Source organism: Podarcis bocagei (assembly GCF_964188305.1).
Source record: "Podarcis bocagei genome assembly, chromosome: 8".
Classification (NCBI taxonomy): Eukaryota; Metazoa; Chordata; class Lepidosauria; order Squamata; family Lacertidae; genus Podarcis; species Podarcis bocagei.
Window position 1 is genome coordinate 65,885,358 of NC_138133.1, and position 19,147 is coordinate 65,904,504.

At 42.6% G+C, this 19,147-nt stretch overlaps 1 protein-coding gene across 8 annotated transcripts in view; it reads right to left on the bottom strand.

The window, feature by feature from the left end:
• Positions 1-19,147, bottom strand: part of RUNX1T1 (RUNX1 partner transcriptional co-repressor 1) — a 152,874-nt gene that overhangs the window by 99,185 nt on the left and 34,542 nt on the right. The window lies entirely within an intron of this gene.

Sequence of the window (19,147 nt, forward strand, 5' to 3'; positions counted from 1 at the left end):
TTAAAGTACGCAATGTGAGTGAGCACAGAAGTTTGGGTTTTGTTTTGTGTGTGTGTTTTTAAAGGAGAAGTGGGGGAGAGAGAGAATTTTGCCATCAATGTGTCATTTTATCACAGCGAACAGAGTATCAAAATCATTCCTTTTGTCAGCTTCTCAGTGGCATGTATAAAATAGAACACACTTAGAGGCAGTCCACTTTCATTTTACTACAATGCTTTTAACCCCCCTGGGATTCCAGCATTGATATGCTCCAAACATTTGCCGCTTACTCTTCCTTTACCTTGCATGGTGATCCATGGGGGATGAAAACAAAATCTTCCCTGCAAAGCTTTTTTCAAAAGCTAAACAATCACGTCCTCCAGGTTTCTGCACTCCCCTTAAATGTTTATCCTTCACATGAATAACATATGCCTGGCTAGGTTCAATGCACTCTTCCCTATTAAGCTTTAATGGACACCATGATACATAAAACTACAAGTCTTTGTTACAGTGCTTTATCTAAAGCTGGCTATTTTCCTCTCAGCAGTCCCTCTTCAGTCCTTTGTAAAACATCCTTTGCCTCATAGGAGAAGCATATGCCTGAGTCACATCCCTTCTGCAACACATTTAGGCTTACAGAAAATTCCAGGAAAAGCAACTGTATTCTAAAGCCCGCCCGCCCCCCAAGAAAAACATATTTTGATCCAAAACAAGAGACAAACATTTTCACAGCTTTATTAGGGTTTGCTTCCTCTCTTTCTGAGCCTCTCTGTTCAAACGTTCAATGGCACTGTAAATCTACTGGGGGCTGGGAAGGAGATGAAGAATTCTTAAATGTTTCTATGTTTGAAGAATCATTTTAGATCTTATTACCTTCTTTTACGTCTCCTCTATATGTTTTGTGTTCATTCTCTCCTCCTCTTCAGGGCACTCAAATCATAAAAATGTTCAGTCCTCATCTAATAAAAAATTGTTTTCAGGGCACAATTTGCATTTAGAAGCAAAGTCGTTTACGTTGAATAAACTGCCAACCTAACAACTACAGTGTCCGTGTATAAAAGCACACGCTAAATTGTCATGCAACTATTGTTGCATTTCAAGGTTGCCTTTTTTTTTTTTTTAAGGGGAAGGATAAACGCACAGTGGTTCCTTCGTGCCAGTCCTAATAACATAATGGCATCTATTTAGAGGGCAACGCTGTGCTCATCTTGGTCAGATGTCTAGCGTAGCAAGGATTCATATAATACATTGTTGATGAATCTAGGAGATAAAGCAAGTCTTATAAAGCAGAAGGTGTTACAATTGCCGGCAGCTAACTTTAGAAGATAAAAAGGAAAGAATAGATTTTGGAAATATTTATTCAATATACTGTTTAAGAGAGACCACGACTTCGTTATTTCTTATTTAAAACACACACACACACACACACACACACACACACACACACACACACCGCTATACTTCACATGAAAGGGAGGGGGGCATTTTCACTGTTGGAAAAGCAACCTTTCATCAATGTACAAGCAGAGAAGCAGCTGTAGAAATGGAGGGGGGAATAATAAATCTAAAGAGCAACATATCCCAATAAAATGGTACAATATTCAGTTTTAAAAGTGGGTCTTAATATCAGTACATTGTAAATCCTCAAGCTATGGCTCAGAAAATTGAACACTACCATATGCCATCTGATTATGCATCTTTTCTATGTGTAAAAGGGCTTTTTAAGCTGTTATCTGACTACAGTAATTGCCATTTAAATTGATCCACGTCAACAAAAACTGTATCCCTGGAGATTCTCACCTAGAAGACTACTTATGGAAGGGGCCCTAGCAGAATGCCAGTGCATCTGAGACTACTTCAGCATTTTCTCAAGCAGCCAGCTGCAGGAATCATTTCCCCCCCTCTCATTATTTAATACTCTGAGGCAAGCAGCAACCCATTTGGCAGTCCTCCTCAAATAAATATTACTGGATATTTTTTTAATGCAGCCACTTAAGGATTACTGTAACAATTTTTGTACCACTTAGTTATTTTATTTTAAAAAAATATAATAAAATAAAATAAAGTGAGGCCAAAACCTGTAACAGTGATGGACAATCAATGTCAACAATTCTTTTCTTTTTTAAAAAATTACCATTCTCTATTGGTTGTACACAGCAGATAAAAACATCAGAATAAAAGACTGCAGCAAAAGAAGTATTTTCACATGCAAAAGAACATTGCACCATACAAGGATTATATGCCAGAGACAACACAACAGGCTTGAGATTATTTTATAAAAGGTTATTATCTTATGTATATTTAGCCAGTGAATTATCCTGCAGATCGTCAAACTGCTTACAAAATAAAGTCAAATGATCCCGTATGACTCCCCACAGCCAAGGCTGTCTCCAGGCCTCCACCCTACCCCCCCCAAAAATATCCATTTGCAAAATTAGATTTATTTTGGACTTTAGATAGTTGTTATTCCATCACATTACCCATAGGGGGAAAATGTTCTCATACGCCAGAGCATTAGGCATGTAACCCTATGCGCAATCATGTGCAGTGAAATTAATGGGACATGCAAGCATAATAAACAGTGTGCAGGTCCAGGATAGCAGTCTCCAGCTCTGAAGCAGGCATTTTTCTCTTGCTTACACCTGACTTACCAACAGGGACTAAAGTCCTCTCAACTGCCTATGCAGCTAATGAAAGCTCTTTGTTAGCAGCGAAGGAAGAAATTGACTCAAAGCTTTTCTGCAGGCCTCTGCAAGTTCCCCTCTCCCTTCCTAGCAGACTGTTGTGATACACTGTGACTTCACACAGTCGGTATTAAGTGAGTTAATTCAAAGGCATTGAAACCTCATTGATCCTAATTGAAAGCAATACACCCAACCAAATAGTTTTCTACCCCATCTGTTCTGGCCTGCCACCAGCCATTCAGTTCAGGACAATTAATAGTTTCAGATATTCTAACTGACCCAATAAAGGCACTCATTTAAGCAGGACTGCATTAACAAAGTGAAAAACCAAGGGCAAAATGGGTTCAAATGGAGCATTTTACTCCTACTTGGCGTTAACAAAGCTGAATAACGCTTATTCTGACTTTTTGTGTGCAAGGCTTGATAAACTGAATGAGAAGGCACTCAATGATCAGGCAACGAGCATTGATGAATGGTCATTCGGACACCCCCTCATCTCCAGGCAAGGCTATTCCACAAAGTGGGATACCAGTTAGAAAGGGCGAACTCAATAATGTCCAGATTTCCTCACTTGTTTTTCCACTTTCAATCTCAGGCCACCGGCCACCAAATGAGGCTGACATATTGAAAAATAATCTTTTATGGGTGAACGGCAAGTAAAAATAGAGCATTAGCCGGGCTTTCAAATTCTGATCTGCTAAGTTTGTCAGACCCCAAAGATTTGATTTTCCACCCAGCTGGAAGCCGTTAGTGTTTTCACAAGGAATCTTACTGACAAGGCAAACCCACCTAATACATGAGCTGTTGAGTTTTTTGTGGGGAGATTCTATTTGGATGCCTTCCTAACTTTATTCAATAGACTGTCAACGTGATGTACAGTAAACACACTACCACATGAATACATGTATTAATTTCATACAGCTGGTGGTTGTGCTGCCCTACAGTATTTCTCTAATACGTTTATGTCACTTTCCTTGCGCTTAAAATAATAATAATCTGAAACAGTAAGATGAGAATTAAATTTACATGTCACAGTTTTTGGGTTTGGGTTTTTTTGTTTGGTTTTTTTTTTACAAAAGAGAAATCTGTGTTCTCTTACTGCAAGGACTTGTATTAAAATACTGCATCTGGATTAAGGTAATACAGCAATGTTCCAACAGAGATCAGCCACACAAATAATTGATTTTTCTTTTTAGCACTGCCATGACATAATAACCACACTAAACCTTTTTTTTTAAAAAAACACAACAACCCTATCTTTCCTCAGAAACATTGCTAGAATACTAGTGACACATGATTTCAGCTTTGAATGTGCACATTTTAAAAAAATACTCACCAGATAATGCCAAGAGTTTTCCCTACACACTTCCTTATTGGCAAGGCTTACTCTGCTTCTTAAAATAGCTACAATGGGATTTTAGATCATATAGCTGAGTGAAATGAAGAGAGGGAAACTGTTTACACATTTACTTTAGAGAATTGTGTGTGTGTGTTTGTGTGAAAGAGAAGTTGCATTTACCGTATTTTTTGCACCATAACACTCACTTTTTTCCTCCTAAAAAGTAAGGGGAAATGTCTGTGCGTGTTATGGAGGGAATGCCTACGGGTGGCATGCCTACGGATTTTCCTCCTCTAAAAACTACGTGCGTGTTATGGTCGGGTGCGTGTTATAGAGCGAAAAATACGGTAGTTTGTCAACTCATGAGTGCATGTTGGGATAGGATCCAGGGTGTACCTACCAAACCTTATTTCTAGATGTGTGCCTATGAACAGTCTTAAGTGTATGTCTAAAAAAGGTAAAATATGAATACAACAAACACTTGTGTGTAAACATGTGAACAGATACCATGGCTGACATTGAGTGTCATTAAATAAAATGAGACAGTAACCTCAAGCAGCTGATTTGGGATTTTTTTTGGAAAGTCAGCCCATTGTAAACTATTTAATTTATTGTTGCTGTATTTTCCTGTCAAGGAAGAGAAGAACCTGAGGGATTTTCAGCCTCAGATGCCCAAATAAGTTGCTAAAACTTCAACTAGGGTGGGGGTAGTACTTGCTGCTGTGTCTTAGTCAGCAAAATGTCTTGACCCAAGAGATGAAGATAGAACTGGATTTGGCTCTGTCAAATGTAGACATGATGGCAATCCTGGGTTGGCTGAATGTAATGTGTGAGAAACAGTCCTAAAACTATAGAACTGACATTAAGTTAAAATAAACGCACATGTTTAATAAAAGAATCAACTAGGCAGGCCATCATTTGAGCTATCAGATCAGGAGATTAGTCTGGTACACCAAGTGGTAACAGGAATATGAGCCAAATGCAAAAATACTGTGAACTTGGAGAAATTCAGTTGGGCCTCACATCATAGGTGCTCATAACATTTCCTGTGGAAGAAAAAGAGCAATAATAATACCATCCCTATTCATACACTGTGGGCCAAAGTTAGACTATCTGGGAAGCCTATGGTGGCTTCTCAGTTTCCCACCTGTAAAAGGAGAACAACAATGTGCTGCGTTTTGAAAGAGGATATGCAACAAAGTTTGTACTCCAGTCTGAAAATTAAAAGCGATCAAGCATACCAAGGAACTTGTGCCTCTTAACAGCAGCAAGAACTACTGCTACAGAGTTGGCCATGGGTCACAAATTTTACTCTCCACCATACAGAATATTGTATGCAATATTGTAAAGTCTGACAAAATATACATTCCAATAACCAGCAAATTCTAATATCCATTGCTTCAAAACTAGATCAAGTTTGGGATACTAACAGAGCCCCCAAGTGACTTTAATCTCCTATATTTTGACTTAAAGTGCTATTGAAACTAAGCTTCCTTGTCCATTTCCTCCCTGCATGCAGAATACCCATTTCAGGGGAAACCTACCAACGTAATTATGCATCATCAGGTCTAATTAGGAAATTCTGCCTTTATATAAATATTACACATTCCCTTTTCCTTCTTAGAAACATTTTGATATTTGTGACGTTCTTTCAGCCTTTAATGGGAGATTGCAACATTACCACTGAGAACTTTTGTTTTGTTTTGTTCCAGTGTCACCACCTCCCCGTTTTGACAGATAGCGAGTTAGTTTTGTTAAAATGCAAGGGGTGATAGCGTATGCTCCAGTGAACTTTCCCTCCTCTCGGCACCAGAGACAAAAACCTGCAGCTTTGCTCGGCGCTGGCAGCCATCTGGACAGCTTGCTCTCAATGTCTTCCCCACACCACACTGCAGGCAACATTTCAGGGCTCCAGAGCTCTGTGGAGCTATTCATGACATACCAATTTCACATTTTCTGCTTCTACACTTGCAACAATAAATGCTAATGAGGACTGTGAATGACATTTTTAAAGACAATAAAAAAAAAGGTCTCAAAATCCCTCGCATATGGAGATACTGTTTTCTAAACTTCACCTTCTGTTGGGGAACAATGTATAATTTAGGAGGGGGAGCAGGGAAATAACAGTAGGAGAAAAATTAGGAAGACTGAAGGATAACCAGGTCCTGCAGAATTGCGAGTAAAACAATGTTTGCAAGGTAGGCTAATGACACAGATTTTCAGACCACCTCTGCACTACCAACCAATCCTTGTGACCGCATTGCTGTTTCTTATCAGGAGATCTCATTAATTATTGTCTGCTTGCAAGGGAGCGGGGAAGGCAACCTTAAATGACCATGCATAACCTCAAAAAGCCATACATTCCTAATACATTGCTAATCTTTAGATGAGACTGGGGGTAAACTGTTATCATTAATTGGTTGGAAATGCTACGCTTTCATAAAGATTAATGCAATGACCGAGTGTGGGCAAGCAAAACTATCTAATGTTTTCTCTTTTTCTGAAAACAAAAATGCATTTTACAGTGCCCTTATTAATACAAATGGCTAATATGTTTGAGCTTCAAATGTGATCACTTATCATTAACAGGGATTAAGATACTTTTCGCAAGATCCACCAGGTGGAGCAAATATGCAACACTACAGAATTCTCAACATAAATTCAGATCACCAGAGTGGGGGTGGGAAGCTCTCCCCCTTCCCTGCAGTTTCTTCCTCCTTTTCTTTGTAAACGTGTAATTGACTTCTTTGCCATACAGCAGAGCCCTCGTAATCTACCTCAACATTATCCAAATACCTTGACTATCTGAGTTTGCCGTGTTCCCTGCATATTTGGTGTGATATTTTTTGACTTAAGTCCTTCAGTTGTAACGGCCAAACTCCCAGGTCTTACGCAAGGGATACACTTTTTAATTACCTGCTTACATTGCAAAAACAACTGGCTCCTTCTCTCCACAGAACTCACAATGGTCAATTTAAGGGATGAAAGAGCAGTTTTGCAGCTTGGCTATGAATGTGTGGTGCCCATTTAGTGTAGCATCACCTTGGCACTCCAGTTGTTGCTGCAACGCTAATCCTTCCCACACTTTCAGGTAATGTGAGAAACCCAGGACCACATGGGTGGAGCCCCTACTGCAGATCTTCCTCATATGCTGGGATAGCTCAGTCGGTAGAGCGTAAGACTCCTAAACTTAGGGTTGTGGGTTCAAGCCCTATGTTGGGCAAAAGATTCCTGCATTGCAGGAGGTTTGACTTGATGGCTCCTCCTAACTCTACAATTCTATGTTTCTAAGTGAGTCCAGTGCTAAACCAGCTTCTTAAGGACTGATGCTGGCATGCCGTTACTCTTCTTGTTGTGAATTTCTCCCGTGTGGTCCTGGACTTCTCCTATTACTCAATTGATGTTGCAAGGGCAAAGTGAAGCACTTTGGAAGCCTAGTTTAGAAGCAGCACAACAGTGCGTGGTGCTAAGAAGCATCAGCACTGGTAAAGAACAAGGGTTGAAGATGTTAAGGTGGTCCCAGGAACACATTTTGGCTGGGGACTGCCTGAAAGAAATCAATAGCAATTGAGAAGTACACTTAGGCTTTAACCCCAAATTCCAGCTTTCATTTTTTTAAAAAATGTACAGCCTTAGCAAAGAATAATTCACAAACTTCTGTGAGAGAGAGTCAGCATGGTGTGCTTGTTAAGAGCGGTAGTCTCGTAATCTGGTGAACCGGGTTCACGTCTCCGCTCCTCCACATGCAGCTGCTGGGTGACCTTGGGCTAGTCACACTTCTTTGAAGTCTCTCTGATAAAAAGCCCTGAAGCTTTACCCTGTATCCTCCTCCCCCCCTCTTTCTACTAAGAACTCTTTAAAAAGTTTCTTGAACATGGCCCCAAGAACTGGACGGTTAGGTTCAGGTGCTTCTATAGTTGGGTGCTTAATACTGGAAATGAGTCATCGAGATGTTGCAAATGGGGCGTTGGAACAGGATGTTTTTAAACAAAAAACTTACTGGATTTCCCCAGAAATCTGAACCTGGTAAATCTGGATCAAATATAGGGAGGGATATATGGGCTGTAATTTTGGGGGCAGTGATGTCATGTGGACATTGCAAAAGACCTGCATGTATGAGGATGACCTACCCCACAATAAGCACGAGTGTAGAAGCATCCTTAATGTACCTAAAATATGTACCATACTTATTTAAAGGTTGAACAGATGTTTACACTACTTGCTATACATAGAAACATAAGAAGCAGCCTTAAACTGAATTAGGCCATTAATCCATCTAGCTCAGTATGGTCTACACTGAGTGGCAGTGGCTCTCCAGGGTTTCAGGCATAGCTCAGTAGGTAGAGCATGAGACTCTTAATCTCAGGGCTGTGGGTTCAAGCCCCACATTGGGCAAAAATATTCCTGCATTGCAGTGGGTCGGGACTTTTCTGCAGTGGCTCCTCGTCTGTGGAATGCTCTCCCCAGAGAAGTTCGCCTGGGGCCTTCATTATACACCTTTAGGCGCCAGGCAAAAACGGTCCTTTTTAACCAGGCCTATGGTTGATTTGATTGACATCCTATGACCTTTTAAAATGTGTGTTGGGGTGTGTGGGGGGGGGTGATTGGGCTATTGCTGTTTTTATTTTTAATATGAATTTTGTGGTTTTATATTCTGATTTTATTCTGTGGACCGTCCTGAGACCTACAGGTATAGGGTGGTATATACATTCAATAATAATGATGATGATGATAAATGACATACGTGGTCCCTTCCAACTATATAATTCTATGATTCTTCCAGCTGTACCTGGTGATGCCAAAGATTTAGCCTGAGATTTTCTTCATGCAAAGCAGGTGATAGACCACTGAGCTTCCCCTTATGTAAGCTTATTTGTATTTTGTTGGTAAGTTACTGAGATTTCCCAGCCCTCTCTTTCAAGACAAAACCTGCTCTCACACCCTGAACCATGTAATACAGTGCAAACTAGTCAGTTTATAGATGATTTTAACTTTTATTTTATCCACCACCACCAAATTATTTCCTTTAGAAAGTTCACAGAAAGATCAACATAAGATTATCTAAACCAAAATGGAACACTTCAGTCCCAGAAGCAGGCCAGTTAACATGTAAGTGAACAATACATCAATGCCAGTTTTATAAAGGGAAATAAAAAACAGCCACCTTTTTTCCTTTTTCTTTTTTGAAAAGGGGAAAAAAAATCCCCAGCCTTTATGCCAGCGTTGTCAGGACTGGGAGAACAGCACCGGCAGGAACCTCACATTCCTGACCAAACCCTCTTGTACACAATACCTCCTGAATGAAAGGAACCCAGGCCGGGCAGAGATAGCCGACTGTCAGGAACCGGCCCTGACGTTTGTGGACAGACAGGGTTGGCTTTGCAGGATGTCAGAGCAGCAAACTGCAGCTAGAGATACTGGACTTTCACACACTTCCAGATTGGATGTTTTGCTCTTCAGGTAATTAAACAAGGAAGCAGGGTCTGATGGTACGAGCCTGACCCCGGTGGTGTGGCTCCATAGTTCTGCATATCAACTTCCGCAAGAACTGCCTGGAGCATCAACAGAATCTTCTCTATGTGCTCCTTCTTCCTCCCTGCCCCCTTCCACCCTCCTTGAAACAAGTCTCTTAAAGTAATAGCCAATTTTTCAAGTAGCATGTTTTCTCATATTTAAGTACAACTACTTGCACTGTGTAAGCAGCCTTACAATCTTTTGTTTAAAAAGAAATTGGGGTGGAGGTAAAGAAGCAAGGATGATTGTTCTTTGCTAGACATTCTGCAAAATGTTGCCAGCTATTGAAGCAACTTGGGGTAGGTTATATATTATGTATCTAATAAGTAAGCAATAAATTAACACCAATGGATGCCATAATGGCTTTCTGCAACACACCTGCCTCTGTAAGAAGTATTGCAAAACTAACATTCTGATACTGTATTGCAAGCCGTCTTGGAGAAACAATAGGAAGTCAGCTATGGTGGTACTGTAGAGTTTTCTCTCCCTTTGTTCAATTTCCCTCTGCCGCTCAAGATTTTTTTAAAAATCAGCTTCACCCTCACCCACAACACTAACAACTTCTGAATGCTTTGAAATGCAACATATGACTTGCAAAGCAATGTCGAAGCAAACACAGGGACAGCTTTGCAATTGACCTAATTTCCTGTTTAAGATGCCATCTGAAACAAAATAGGGTGCTTTTAAAATATAAAAATAAAAATAAAAAGCTAAGTAACGTATTCTCCTTTGTCTCAAGAATCTGCAGAAGGGAACATGGGCTGAAAGACAAGAGAGAAGGAAGAGTACAAAAGCAAGCTTGCTTGTCTGTGTTCAACACAAAGAACATTAAATGAAAACAACTGGCATGCTGCCAAATTCCTATAGAGGCAAAGAGATTCAAATAAATTGATTTCACGCATCACACTGACCTGGGATCAGCGAGCAGTGGTACAATATACTCAGAACTCTGTGTGAGGCAAAGCCCATTAATGTTATCAGACCCTTAGTAGATTACCAAACAGAAAATGCTCTTTCTCTCTGTCACACACACAAGAATCCCTCTAAAAAGATAAATTTTAGGCTGAATTAAAATATGTTTTGTTTTAAAAGTTACAACGCTCACCCGCCACATATCTCATTTATTGGTAATGAGAGCTACAAATGTTCTAAAGACAGGTTTTATTGTATTCAATATCTATTGTTAAATGCACCCCACTTCCCCAAGTGGTGTGATGTTCCAGAGATGGTGTTGCCGAGTTTAGTTTCCTGTGGATAGGAGAGGACTGGAGAGTTACAGAGTCTTTGTCATATTTGCTTTATTTACAAATATACAAGCAGAACATGAGGAGAGGCAAACAAGTGCTCCTTCAAGGCAGCTGCACACTTGTTTCACCTAGAAGCCCATTCTTTCTGCTTCTAATTCTCCTAATGTCCCTCTATCCCTTCTCTCCTTTCCCTCATCTAGAAGGGATCTTCTCCAGGCTTAGATGGCTGTTTCCTTCTAAGATATAAAGACAGACCCTCCAAGTGTCCCTATTTTCCAGGGATAGTCCCAGATTTACAGAAGCCATCTTGGTTTCTGATTTGATCCTGGAATGTCCCACTTTTCCTTAGTATGTCCTTATTTTCATCAGATAAATGTTGGAGGGTATGGAATAGGATGTCACCAGGGCTTTTTTCAGCTGGAACTCACCAGAACTCTGTTCTGGCACCTCTCAGGTAGGCACCATTGCCATTATAAGGGAACAAAGGAGGCGTTTATGATGAGATCTGGCACCTATTTTTCTAGAAAAATAGCACTGGATGTCCCTATTTTAAATTGGAGAAATGTTGGAGGGTATGGAAGAGGGTGTCCCTATTTTTATCGCAGAAATGATGGAGGGTATGTAAAGAGATTCCATCTATGAGGAAGCCATTTCCTGTTAGTCCCACTGATGAAATAGCAGCAACCAGCAAATCTGCCTAACAAAGGAATGGTTGAGGCAGCCATTCTTACCCAATGGTACTGTACAACCTCATAGGCCAGCTGAGGCCCATCTTACCTTGATTCCATTGTGTTGGCAGAAGACAACTGTGAACCTTATGTGGCCTGCGTCACAGTCTTTCTATGCAAATTCTTTTAATTCCTAACCCCTATGGTTATGATTCATGGGTTCTCACTTAATTTAATTTTGATTTTAAATGTGATTTGAATTGTATTTTAAACTAATTGTTTGATTTTGTGTTTTTAATGTGTTATATGTTTGGTGTTAGCCGCCCTGAGCCTGGTCTCGGCCAGGGTATAAATAAAATTATTGTTATTATTATTAGCCTGTGAGGGCCCAATGTGTGCCACCTTCCCTTCCTTTTTACAGAAGGGGAAGAACTGCATTAATCAGGTCAGATCCTGATGCTTGTGGCCTCCATGTGCAGGGGGAAGAATTGTATGGCTCAAGCCTGGATTATTAAGGCCTTCATGTGGGCGCATTGTCATGGGGGAGGGTATGTACCTGCTCATTCAAAGCACAAAAAGATCAGCCAGCTAGGTAAGAAGTTGAAAAAGAGCACTTGGATAATTAGAAGCTTTCTTTTCACCTTCACAGGACAAGTAACTGTGTAAACACTGGGATTTCCATTACAGCACAGTATCTTCAACAATGAAAGGGCTTCTCATAAAGTTGGATGTTCAAAATCATACAATAAGCACAGTTATCTGTAAGCAAATGCAAGGAGAGAAGGCAAGGGAATTCCCTACCTGGCTTTAATCAATAACCTCTAAAGCCAGTTGTCTCTTATGTACCAAAGGGAGTCATGCTTCCTTTTATTTTATCTTATTTTATTTATTTATTTTTGGATAGACCACTGCAGTCACACAACATCCTGGGAGAGATTGTACATAATAATAAGCAACTGTTGCTAACAATGTCTGGGCTTCCTTGCCCACAACAATGTTGATAACAGAAGGAACAAATTCACAGCCTCAAAGAGAGAAACCAAGAGCCACATTAAATGCATGACTGAAGCAAATGATTGGGGTTGCAGCGAGCTGTATTTAAGCACTCCTTCCGTCGTTTCATCATTGTCCCAACAACAAAAACCCACCACCACCAACTACTAGCAGTTTTCTTCCTGGGACAAATAGTTTAGCGGAGGCTATTTTAGTTGGGAAGGAAGATTAAGCCCCCCTCCTCTTGGTCCCAATTCTGATCTCCCCCACAGCTACTGCTTTTTAATTGCAACCATGCAATTAATGTATGTTGTAGTTTGCTATTCAGAAGCATCTGCTTGTGCCACATCAGCTGCCACAAGAGGTAGGGATAGCCACCAGCTTGGATGACTTAAAAAGAAGATTAGAGAAATGCATGGACATTAAGGCTATCACTGGCTGCTAGCTACAATGGCTGTATTTGACCTCCACTGTGGGAAGCAGCATGCCTTTGAATACCACTGGCTGGAAACCACAAGTGAGAAGAGTACTATCACATTAAGGCTCCACTTGTGGGCTTCCCATAGGCATCTTTTTGGCCATTGTGATGTGGAGTAGATAAGCCATTGGCTTTGTGTTCTTATTTTTAGGATCACACCCACTAGCCATGTGGATCCCATTTGTGTGGAGACACTCTAAGAATGATGGCAAACCACAGAGCCACCAGGGGGATAGTCAGCAGGGGCATCAGTATTTGTAGAATTTGTGGGATGCTCCTCTTAATGAGGTTTGGCTGATGCCTTCATTATGCACCTTTAGGCGCCAGGCAAAAACATTCCTCTACAAACCAGGCCTTTGGCTAATTAATATCTTATACCCCCCACTTAAAAAATGAGTTTGACCAAACTGTGGGAGGCAGTGGAAGACAGGAGTGCCTGGCATGCTCTGGTCCATGGGGTCACAAAGAGTCGGACACGACTAAACGATTAAACAACAACAACCCCCTTAAAATGTGTTCGAGGGAGGGTGTGGGGAGGGGTTAATGGCTTGTGGGTTTTTTGTTTGTTTTTTGCTTTTATATTGTATTTTTATGTTGTGAACCATCCTGAGATGTGAGGATGATGGGTGGTATACAAATTTAATGAAAATAAATAAAAAGAATATTCAAGGGTGTGCTAGCAGATTTTGCAACTCCTTCCTGGTTCAGCTGTCCCTTCCACACATTGGACACGTGCATGGAAGAAGCTCAAGTTAATTCCTGTAAGGGGATATGTTTAAAGAGATTGTTGATACTCTTTTAACTTACTTTAAACTCTAAAGCAATTAAGAGGTCAAAGTAAATTCAAGATTTGTTATAACAGAGTAACCGATAGTGAAAACTTTTTCAGTTTTTTATTGACTCTCCTTTGCCCTTTCCAAGGTAATTGCTTTCCAAATGGAATTATTTTCTTCCTCTGCAATTTCGCCTACATTTTAACATCGTCGTTATACTATTTTGTTGTTTTCCTAAATCTGGAATCCTGCCCAGCATTTTCTTATAGGCTCAAACAGGAAACTGAACAGAATGGTCACCTCTCTTAATTGTTCCAAATCAACCTGGCTTACTCAGACAAAATGTGTTATTTGTGAGCCAAAAATCAATTGTGCACAGAACTTCTAATTTTCTATACATTCCTGTAGCTGTTAATTAGACAAATGTCTCTAAAATGCTTTTATATTTTTGATGTTAAACTGTTCAATACTTCAACACAATGCTATCCAAACTAGGAGCTTCCAAAAATAATAGTGGGATGCACCTGAAATAAACAAAGAGCACACCAACAGGGAGTATGCACAATATGATTCAGTTCAGATGTAACACCAAACCATGGTTTGTTGTTACATGGACAAGCCGTGGGCTTATAAGCTCCCTTCTTGTTACTCCCCCTGCACACTCCAGTTCTTTCATGGACTAATGGTTCTTGTTAATCCATAGTCTATCACAGCATTTGCCAGCCTTGTATGGTACAACTCCCATCAGCCCTGACCACAGGCCAGACTGAAGACAGATAGAGTCCAAACTATCAAGATGGTACTAGGTTGAAGAAGGCTTGTCTACCATTTCAGCTGAACTGTGCAGACTAGTTTGCAGTAGTTTTTTCTTCTTCTTCAGTCTGAATATATGGTCAGGGGAATCAGGGAAGGAATGAGGAAGAAAAGAGATGAGGGAGATTCATACACCCAAGAAACACTGAACAGAGATAAACATGTTGCCAAAGTTAAGTGCTTTTAAGTCCCGCTGGTTTCAGTGTGGAGTCAAACACCTATGTACCCATATATCTCCCCCATGGAAATCCATTGCATTTAAGTGTTGAGCTTCAGCAGGGTTGAATGTATAGTGTGTGAACTACCCTAAAAATACTGCTTTTCTTTCAACATGCAAAGTAACCTGCATGTTTATTTTTCGTCATCCATTTTGGTGATTCATTAATGTAACTCACACCAACAATCAACATAATGCCAGAAAGCCACAATCATTTCTCACATGATTGGGGGGAGAGAATTCTAGCTATAGGAGAGCTGATGACAATTCCATATCTAAACACCCCAAAATACCCTTAAACGTCTCTTATGGATAAACAATCTTTCAACAGTAGTCACACAACAAAGAAATGACTCCTTGATAACAGAAGTAAGGAATCAAGGCTTAAGGAAAAGGAATCTAGGAATGTACACTAAACTCAACAAAAGTATGGGGACAGCATCTGCTTTAAAGCTCAGAAAACAAAGGGGAGATTATTACCTCCAGTAGTCAGAACAGACATAATTTCCAAAGACTCCTATGGGCAGTAAACATGGTGAATTTTCTTTGCATAGGATTAACACTGAACCTTTTTCAGTGTGCGCAACTGGATGTCAGATCAAAGAAGGGCTGGATTATATCATGGATACACCAAGAAGCAACTGGTATTTATTTACCATAGGTGCTAACTAAATAAAGCACTGTAAGCCCCTTCTATGTGGGCTGGCTCTCAGAATAATGTTTTAAGGTAAGGAAGAATTAAAGTTTTGTGGGAGAGGGCTGGTTGCTTTCTAAATATTATCTTAATGCATTCTAGCAAATGGATGCCTTATATTTTGGTTACCGGTAATCTGACTGTTAAGATTAGGAAAGCTTCACTTTGTTAAAGAAATGATGGGGGATTAATAACTGCACTTTCGTCCCTCCACCATTATCCTTAACAACCCTGTGAGGTAGATTAGGATGAGAGACAATCACTGGCCCAAGGTGACGCTGAGGCTTCTAAACTTTGTCTCTCAGGTCCTAGCTCACTTAACATATTTTCACCTTACTCCACATTATGGAAGGGAAGGTGTAGAAGTGAGCAAATTGGCAGGATGGAGATACTCTCTCCCTCTAGGGGCATATTCCCTGTTTCTTGCTGTGTAATTAGAATTCCATACGCCTATTAGCATATGCCACAACTCAGCTACGGCTGCCTGGCTGGTTGCATTTTGGGTCCTATTTTGGATATCTTGCAGATGTACCGTATTTTTCGCCCTATAAGACGCACTTTTCCCCCTCCAAAAATGAAGGGGAAATGTGGGTGCGTCTTATGGGGCGAATGCAGGCTTTCGCTGAAGCCTGGAGAGCGAGAGCGGTAGGTGCGCACCGACCCCTCTCGCTCTCCAGGCTTCGCGGACCTCTCCCCAAGCAGCGGGAATGCTCCCGCTGCTTGGGGAGAGTTGCCGGCATCCCGAAGCCTGCGCGCGCTGATCCCAGCGCCTGCAGGCTTAGCGGATCTCTCCGCAAGCAGCGGGAACGTTCCCGCTGCTTGGGGAGAGTTGCAGGCATCCCGAAGCCTGCGCGCGCTGATCCCAGCACCTGCAGGCTTCGCGGATCTCTCCGCAAGCAGCGGGAACGTTCCCGCTGCTTGGGGAGAGTTGCAGGCATCCTGAAGCCTGCCCGCGCTGATCCAGCGCCGGCAGGCTTCGCGGATCTCTCCGCAAGCAGCGGGAACGTTCCCGCTGCTTGGGGAGAGTTGCAGGCATCCTGAAGCCTGCCCGCGCTGATCCCAGCGCCGGCAGGCTTCGCGGATCTCTCCGCAAGCAGCGGGAACGTTCCCGCTGCTTGGGGAGAGTTGCAGGCATCCCGAAGCCTGCCCGCGCTGATCCCAGCGCCGGCAGGCTTCGCGGATCTCTCCGCAAGCAGCGGGAACGTTCCCGCTGCTTGGGGAGAGTTGCAGGCATCCCGAAGCCTGCGCGCGCTGATCCCAGCGCCTGCAGGCTTCGCGGATCTCTCCGCAAGCAGCGGGAACGTTCCCACTGCTTGGGGAGAGTTGCAGGCATCCCGAAGCCTGCCCGCGCTGATCCCAGCGCCTGCAGGCTTCGCGGATCTCTCCGCAAGCAGCGGGAACGTTCCCGCTGCTTGGGGAGAGTTGCAGGCATCCCGAAGCCTGCCCGCACTGATCCCAGCGCCTGCAGGCTTCGCGGATCTCTCCGCAAGCAGCGGGAACGGTCCCGCTGCTTGGGGAGAGTTGCAGGCATCCCGAAGCCTGCCCGCGCTGATCCCAGCGCGTGCAGGCTTCGCGGATCTCTCCACAAGCAGCGGGAACCACCGCTGGGCTCCCACGGCTTGCAGAGAGCTGCCTGTTTGCGGGCTGGGGTCGGGGGAAGCTCGGGCTGCCCCAGCCCCGCGCCTGGGGGGGAAATAATTTTTTTCCTTTATTTCCCCCCCCAAAAACTAGGTGCGTCTTATGGGCCGGAGCGTCTTATGGGGCGCAAAATACGGTATTTATTTCCCTTCCTAACAAATTTGCCAGTATGTTTAGGTAGTTTGCAGCTCTGCAAATTACAGCTTTTGGATACTAAATCTGTCTGACCCATATTTATTTGATTTGATTTAATGAATTTATATACCAATGAAAGCCAATGCATTGTAGCTGTTAGAGGACTGAACTAGAACCAGAGGCAGCCATGTTCAAATCTCCACCCACCCATGAAGCTCACTTGTTGACCTTGGCCAAACACTGCTGTAATGGTTCTAGGGGTTGATCGTGCGTAAATCGTCGCCACACCTGGCTGGGTTGCCTGGGTGAACCCTTTCTGTCTGGACAGCCACTCGCCCATGGCTGTCTCAATCGCTGGCAGCATCTGTCAGTGGGCGTTTCTTGAACTTCTTCCAGCAAAGAAGCTCTTTGACGCCTAGTCTCCGCCTAGTCTCCCTGCGCGGAAGCCTTCTGCGCAGGGAGGGTGTGGGCAGCGGAGGACCCGTGCTCTCCCCATTGGTCCCCGGTGAGGAGTCATGGAGCCTCCTCGCCGATTCCCCCATCTGCCCCCCTTCTCCACTGGTGCTACGCTGATTTCCTTCCCCAGAAGATGTGCTGCTTCTCTCCCTCCCGGGACGCTCTCCGGAACCCCTCTGGAGCCCTCCCTCTCCCTCTGGCTCCGATGGCAGTTCCCTGACAACTGCCTATCAGCTTAAGATACCTCACAGGGTTGGCATGATGCTGAAAGCCGGCGAGAACCACGTACACCACCTTGTGTTTTTTTGGGGAAAGGCAGCTAACAAATGTAGTAAACAAGACACTCGGGTAATTAATATGAAGCACCATGGCTTTTTCCCCAGCCAGAACTCACTGGAACTCCAGCACCTCTCAGATGGGTGCCATTGCCATTCTAAGAGAATGAGGGAGGTGTTTGTGGTGAGTTCCGCCACCCCTTTCTCTAGAAAAATAACACTGCAAAGCACCATTATTATAATACAGCCTATACTGGTATTTTACACCTTCCTCTTCTTTTGCAAATTAGTTATTATTACATTTGTAAATGGCCCTCCCTCCAAAGTGCTCAGGGCAATGTAAAGTAGGTGGGAGTTTGAACGCTGAGCCCAAGGTCACCTAGTGAACTTCATGGTTGGGTGGGGATTCTACCCTAGTTCTTCCTGGTCCTTCAAATATAGGCTGCTTGTTATTGTCATCTTCAGACAAGCAGATGTGGAAGCCTTTCCCATTTTCAACCCAAGGCATTATTACTGATATTTATGACTGCAGTCACATGTGCTGGGAGCAGTAGGTCAGCATTAGTGGCAACTGCCTGTATTTTACCAATGGCAATCTTTGGTAACAAATAGAAGAAAAACTTTTTTGACCATCGACAGGCCACCTTATATAACTTTGCTGGGGTAGGAGGAAACACTGACATTTCAGTCTAGCTTCGTGTCTGTTTTTCATTAGCAAGCAGATAAAATCTGACCCTTAACCATACCGTTTGAAAGGGCAACTTTTTAAAAAACGCAAAGGATCTATTCCACTGAACTTGGAAGAAGGTTGCTGCACGCATTGTTATCACATGCCTCCCCCCCCAAATGCAGCTATTAGGGCTCCAGAAAGTACCTGACAGCATTGCCTCTTAATTTGCTTGACAAAATTTCAATTCAGTTCAAGATCGGTGGCCAAATTTTCAACCTGGACACCGAATGCACATGCTTAGAAATCAGCAGATGCTCTTAGGATTCAGATTTTATTGGTCTGTCTTTCAGAACTTAGTGATCTACTACCTATTATAATCCAATGAGAGGTACTCATTTAAAACACATTTATTATGGTGGAAAAAAGCAAAGCATGTGCTTAACACTCCCACAGAAGTAAATGGGACTTTAAAAAGCACTTTCTTACAGCAGGTCTGGTTGAGTCATGAAACACAAAGGGCTGTACCAGATGTTCTCAAAGTTCTCAGGTCTCCGTGGGGCTGTCCCTGAATAAG